Raw genomic sequence first — 6,225 nt, forward strand, 5'->3', positions numbered from 1 at the left:
TACACCCCGCTTCCGGTCGTGATCGCACCCCCGCGTACTGCCCCAGTAGCTGATGAAACCCCGGCCAATAGGTACCCAGATTCAGGGGGTGCGACAGGCGCGGGCTAACCGCCGCCGTTACCCTATGTGTATGGCCCTTGTATTTTAGCAGCAGCGGCACTATGGGGTACCGGTGCACATCACCATGAACACACCTCACCTCCACCCATTCTGCCTCCAATAATGCCCCGGGGCGAACCAAGCCTTGGTGCACGAGGGTCTGTGTGCAGCCCGTGTCCACCAACGCTTGGCGTATACCCCCTCGAGTCCTTACCGGAATACTGTATGTCCCTCCTGGACCGGGGGAGGGTGCTGGGGCGCCAGCAACGCGGAACACCTGCCCCACTTCCATAAGCGGACAATCCCTCCTCAGGTGTCCCGGCCGCCCGCACTTCCAACACTCCGGCCCCGGCGTTTGTGCTGCCCTCCGTGGCTCGGGGGCGGCTCCACTTGGCTCGGTTCCCTGGGACGGCACCATCGCCGCGAAAGGGTTAGTGGGGCTCAGCGCCGGCAGCCGCTCCGCCTGCCCTGGTGCCGGCACACGGCGCCTCGGGGCCGGCACTGGGGCCTGTTTGGCCAGCCTCCGTCCGGCGTCCCCGGATTCCCCTGCTCCAGCGGCAAGGTGGTCCTCCGCCAGCGTCACCGCTACCTCCAAGCTTGCGGGCCGGTGGCACCGGACCCATCTCGCCGTCTCCGCTGGCAATCCTTCCGTGAACTGCTCCAGCACCACCTTGTCCACCAGCTTCGTCTCGCCCTCCGATGTTCCCGGCTGCAGCCAGCGCACCGCCGCGTCGCGCAGCTGTCGGGCCCAGGCGAATGGTCGGTCCGTTGTAGCCAGCCGACAGGCCCGGAACCGCCGGCGATGGTCTTCGGCGGTGAGCCCCAGCCTGTCCACCACCGCCCGGCTCACATCCGGGAAGCTGCTCCTTGACGCCGGAGGCAGACTCAGGGCCGCTGTTTGTGCCTCCCCAGACAGCAGGGGGAGCAGCCACGGAGCCCACTCCTCCCGCGGCCATTGGCAAGCCTCCGCCGTGGCACGGAAGGTCTCCAAAAAAATCTGTGGGTCGTCCCCGTCCCCCATCCGGGGCATCGTCACCGACAGTGGCGAGGGCTTCGGCGTGGCAGCGGCCCCGACCAGCCGCTCCAGAACTAGTGTCTGTCGGTCCGTTTGCTCCTGCAGCGCGGCCACGTGGGCACGCTGGTCGGCCGCCTGATCCCGGCTCATCGCCGCCATCTCCGCCAGCATCTGCGCCAAGTATTGCAGGGGCTGGGCGGGTGGCGCGGCCTGTGGGTCGGACATATCCCCACCGGCACTCTCCTGGGTTTCGGCACCACTGTGGAATACACAAGGCACAAATACACGCACACGCAGGTATGTACTGCCAATTTCCACATTTATTGGTTTGTTTGTTTTGACAGCTGACTCAGTCGCACAGCCTGACAGCTCACGAGCCCAGCTGATCTCCCCTCACCGCTCCTCCCCGTCTCCCTATAAACACAGCGGAGGGAGACCATCATCAGTACATAAACACCATCAGCTGTTCTTACCGGCCTCGCAGCGCCGCCCTGTTGAGCCTTCTGCTCCACTCCTCCCCGGCAGCTGCGCCCGGGGCCACGCCCCCGCCACAGGCGAATTTGATGATGTGGTTCAAACTGTGCATCGCTGCACAGTCGTGGGTCAGCAGAGTGAACAGCAGTGGGCGCACAGCCCTGAGGGGCTCCAGGGCTCAGTTTGGTGGTGTTGGAGGTGCTGCTACCGAGCCAGACTGTCTGAGGCCTCTCCGTCAGAAAGTCCAGGATCCAGCTGCAGAGGGAGGTGTTCAGGCCCAGCAGGCTCAGGTTTCCAATCAGGAGGAAATCAGCTGTGTGGGATCAAGGACACATCTAAAACCTGCAGGACTGGAGCCCTGTCATTACAGATTATAGATTATAGATCATGGGTTAGAGATTATAGGCACAAGAAAGAAATTGGAGAAAAAGGAGAAAAGACAACCTGGTGCGCTCAACTCCAAACGATTAAACAGCTGAAATAATGAGACGCAGACACGTCTGTTGATCATTGTCTTGTTTCTTTATGTTGTTATGGGTTCTTAAGAATGACACCATTACTTGAAGAGAAGGTATTTTATCGAACTGTGGTTCACATGTAAACAAAGCTTCGCCATCACAGTCTACTCAGAGGTAACTCCCTCTGCTCTCTAGCTCCCCCTGCAGTCTAGGAGTATTAACAACATAAAACATGATACTAGGCAAATAAGGATTTGCTGTTATCATTACATCTTCCTTTTTTTTCAACAATAAAATAACATACCTACTTTCACAAACATAAACAGTCTCTATTTGTTTTTTACTTGTTAAACCAGGCTTTATCAAAGTAACGTTAACAACACAACTAGTTTTCAACAATTATGGTCCATTCAACACTAGTAACCAAACATAGTGAAACTTGCATAGATACTATGACATCATCTTCCAAACAACATGTCAACACATTACATCTGTTCAATCAGTCTCATAGGTGGCTTTACTTGTCTTACAGATCTTCTCAGTGTTTGTTCTTGTGTATGCATAGGTGTTTCAGGTGATAGTGTCTCATGTGTGTGTTGGAGTTGTTCAGCAGCCTCCAACCTCTGCTCCACTACTACTGGTCCCTTAAGAAGATCTCGGCGATTTCTTCTCAGCATAGCTCCATCTTCTCTCTGAATGATGTATGATCGTGGTTGATCTTTCCTTAGAACAGTTGCTTTCTGTGCCCATGTGTTGGTTTTGTCTTTGAATCTCACTTGATCCCCAGCATGCAGTTCAGGTAGGTTTTTTGTTCCTCTGTCATAATAGAACTTCTGCTTTGCTTTTTGTTGCTCCTTAAACTTCTTCACGCTGTTTCCCTCTTTTGTTTTAAGCAGATTATCCTGAATGGGCAGGTTTGATCTCAGGCGTCGTCCCATAAGAAGCTGTGCTGGTGACATACCACACTCAAGTGGTGTTGTGCGGTATACTAGCAGGCTTTGGTAGAAGTCAGCACCACTGTCTCTCGCCTTACTCATCAGCCTCTTCACTGTTTGGACGGACTTTTCCACTAGTCCATTAGATTGTGGGTAGTGCGGGCTTGATGTTGTGTGAACAAAGTCCCATTCCTTGGCAAACTGTCCAAACCTAATATTGGAGAATTGTGGTCCATTGTCTGTGAACACTTCACTTGGCACACCGTGTCGTGCAAATACAGCTTTCATAGAGGTGATTACAGCCTCTGCTGTTGTTGTTTGCAGTCTACATACTTCCGGATACAAAGAGTAGTAGTCTGTGACTGCAATATAGTCCTTTCCTCCAGACACAAAGAGGTCAGCCCCCACTTTCTGATATGGTCGGTCTGGCACTGGGTGCGGCTTTAGTGGCTCGGCAGGATTGCTTGCTTGATATGTCAGACATGTTGAACAGTTTGACACTTCATTTGTCACATCCTGATTAATCCGTGGCCAGTACATCACCTCACGTGCTCTCCTTTTACATTTTTCCATGCCTAGATGCCCTGCGTGTATCTTTTTGAGCATCTCTCCTCGCAGGCTCTTTGGGATGACAATTTTACTTCCCTTGAACACCACATCATCCACTACAGACAGTTCTGCTCTGCAGTTCCAGTACTCATGAATAACAGGTGAGCAGTTTTGCTTACAGCTGGGCCATCCATCTATGATGGTTTTGCGCAGTGCTTGTAACGTTCCATCTTTGCTTGTCTCCGTTCTGATGAGCTCCATCTTCCCTTCTGCGACAGGAAGTGCACTTGTGACCATGCTCACATATGCTCTTACATCATCATCCATCTTGGTGTTCGCTGGCTCATTCGGATCAACAGCTCGGGATAATGTGTCAGCTGTGTACATCAGCTTGCCAGGTGTGTACATCACGTTAAGCGTGTAACGTTGCAGCCGGATCATCATTTTTTGGATTCTCAGTGGACAGTCATTTAGTGGTTTTTGGAACAACGCTATCAGTGGCTTGTGGTCAGTTTCAACACTGATGGCCTGCCCAGACACAAACTGGTGAAATCTCTCACAGGCGTACGTTATGCTGAGCAGTTCTTTTTCAATCTGTGCATATCTTGTCTCTGCGTCTGTCATGGATCGTGATGCATATGCAACAGGCTGCCACTCATCATACTTCTGCAGAAGAACAGCTCCAAGCCCACTCTGTGATGCATCTGATGAGATCTTAATAGGTCTCATTGGATCATAAAACTTCAGAACTGGTTCCTTTGTAAGCAGATCTTTCAAGTCACGCCATGCTTTCTCATGTTCATGATTCCACTCCCATTCGATTCTCTTTTCAGTTAGCTGTCTCAGTGGCGCCATTTTTTCTGAGAGATTGGGTATGAATTTTCCCATGTAGTTTATCATGCCATTAAATCTCTGCACATCTTTCTTGCATTGCGGCCTCGGCATGTTTTCAATTGCAGACACCTTTTGAGGATCTGGTCTGATGCCTTCACTGCTCAGGATATCTCCAACGAATGTCAGTTCCTTCGCCCCAAGCTGACATTTCTCTTTGTTCAGCTTCAGATTGGCTTTTCTGGTTGCTTCAAGAACATTTCTCAGTCTCATGTCATGTTCAGCTTTTGTGCTACCCCACACAATGATGTCATCCATTGACGTGTCGACTCCTTCCAGGTGTTCATAGATCATGTGTATTGTCTTGTGATACACCTCAGGTGCTGAAGCAATGCCAAACGGCAGTCGCCGGAATCTGTACCTGCCAAATGGGCTGTTGAACGTGCACAGTTTTGAACTTGCTTCGTCCAGCTTCAGTTGCCAAAATCCTGATGAAGCGTCTAGCTTGCTAAAGTACTTCGCTTTTGCAAACTGTGACATTATCTCTTCTCTTGTAGGTAGTTTGAAATGTTCTCTCTTTATTGCTCTATTCAGATCTCTAGGATCCATGCAAACTCTGAGCTTTCCAGTCTTTTTCTCCACAATAACAAGAGAACTCACCCACTCCGTTGGCTCATCGATCTTTTCAATCACTTCCAGGTTTTCCATCCTGTCCAACTCGGCTTTCAGTGGCTTTTGTAGAGCAAATGGTACTTTGCGGCATGGATGAATGACTGGTGTTACACTTTCATCAACTCTGATTGTGTGTTCTCCAGCAAGGCAACCAAGTCCCTGAAATAGGTCACCATATTCCTTCATCAACTCATTATAGTCCATGTCATCATCAGTTTCCACAACGAGCACTCTTTTCACTAGGTTCAGACTCTCACAGGCATGTAACCCTAGTATAGGCTGCACAGTCTTCGGCACCACAATGAATGTTAGCGTGTGCTCCTTGTCTTTGTGTGTCACTTTAACCATGCATTTTCCTTTCACAGGTATTTCTGCACCTGAGTATCCACTCACTTTCACCTTCGTTGCATGCATTTTAGGTCTAGGTCTGATTTTCTTGAACTCTGCTTCTGATATGACATTCACTTGAGCTCCAGTATCCAGCTTGACTTTCATGAGTGTGTCATTCACTTTGAGTGTCATTATCCAGTCCTTTTCACCTGTCTTATTGTCTGTCACTGCAGCTACATAGAGTTCCTCTGTGTCTTCTTCATCCACAGTATGGACTGCACTTTGTTTCAGGGTTTGAGCTTTGCAGCACCTAGCATAATGGTTATTTTTGTTACATGTATTGCATCATTTCCCATATGCTGGACATTTTTTAGGAGGATGTTGCATTCCGCAGCGACCACAAGTCTTTTCTCTTCTGTCCCTGTTTGCTGGTGATTTCAATTGCAGTTTCATTTCAGCGGCAGCACTCTCCTTTTTGACTCTGTGTGTGTTCTTATTCACAGCATCCACTCTGCAGCTGTCACTAAGCAGTTCTTTAGCTTGTGCCCTCACCGTTTCAGCTGCTCTGCACAGTGTTAATGCTTTTTCCAGGTCAAGATTTTCCTCTCTCAGTAGCCTCTCTCTCAGACCGTTGTCTGGAATCCCACACACAAGTCTGTCTTTTATCAAAGAATCTGTCAGTCCTCCAAATTCACATGTTTTACTCCTGTTCTGCAGCTCTGTGACATACTGATCTATTGTCTCCCCTGTCTTCTGTACACATGTGAAGAATCTGTGCCTCTCAAATGTCACATTTCTCTTAGGTATGCAGTAAGCCTCAAACTTTTCCATTATTTTATTCAGCTTCATTCCGTCACCATCA

This window comes from Rhamphochromis longiceps, linkage group LG14 (assembly GCF_057381845.1).
Source record: "Rhamphochromis longiceps isolate RC_006_pf linkage group LG14, R_longiceps_female_GT1.1, whole genome shotgun sequence".
In the NCBI taxonomy this organism is placed as follows: domain Eukaryota; kingdom Metazoa; phylum Chordata; class Actinopteri; order Cichliformes; family Cichlidae; genus Rhamphochromis; species Rhamphochromis longiceps.